The following is a 473-nucleotide window of genomic DNA, read 5'->3' as shown; positions in this document are numbered from 1 at the left end:
GCCCTGGGTGTCCTGCTCTGCCTTTGAGAAAATGTAAGTTCAGATGGGCTGATCTGGAATCTTTCTCCTAATGAGGTCATAAGGGGCAAGGTTACCTCCCCTTACTCTGCTTTGCCTGCACAGAGAATTTGGCCTACCCATGAGAGAGAGACATTGTGGATTTCAAACAAGCAAAGTGGCAGTTGGTCAAGCCAGCCGTTCTGGTCAGCATTTAACTCCGATGCTATGGACGCTAACGGGAGTATACTGAACCGTCGAGAAACAGACCCAGGCACCCAAGTCAGAACAGCTGCCATTCGTAACGGTACATCTCCGTTAGAGTTACCGGTCCCCCCCCCCCTTTTGCTTTTAACCATCTTTACAGTTTGCTAAATTTACCCTACAAAGGGGGCCTAAGGCACCAAAATGACTAATGCTAATAGTAATTTAAAGATGTGGTAGCATTGGATCTGGACGGGAACTCTGGGAGTTGG

The 473-nt window shown here is 48.2% G+C and overlaps 1 protein-coding gene across 3 annotated transcripts in view; it reads left to right on the top strand.

The window, feature by feature from the left end:
• Positions 1-473, top strand: part of dynlt2b (dynein light chain Tctex-type 2B) — a 17,055-nt gene that overhangs the window by 3,462 nt on the left and 13,120 nt on the right. The gene's annotated exons all lie outside the window — the stretch shown is intronic.

Source organism: Etheostoma spectabile, chromosome 9 (genome assembly GCF_008692095.1).
Source record: "Etheostoma spectabile isolate EspeVRDwgs_2016 chromosome 9, UIUC_Espe_1.0, whole genome shotgun sequence".
Lineage (NCBI taxonomy): Eukaryota > Metazoa > Chordata > Actinopteri > Perciformes > Percidae > Etheostoma > Etheostoma spectabile.
Note: the sequence above shows the minus strand (reverse complement) of the source record. Positions and strands in the feature narration are given on the sequence as shown.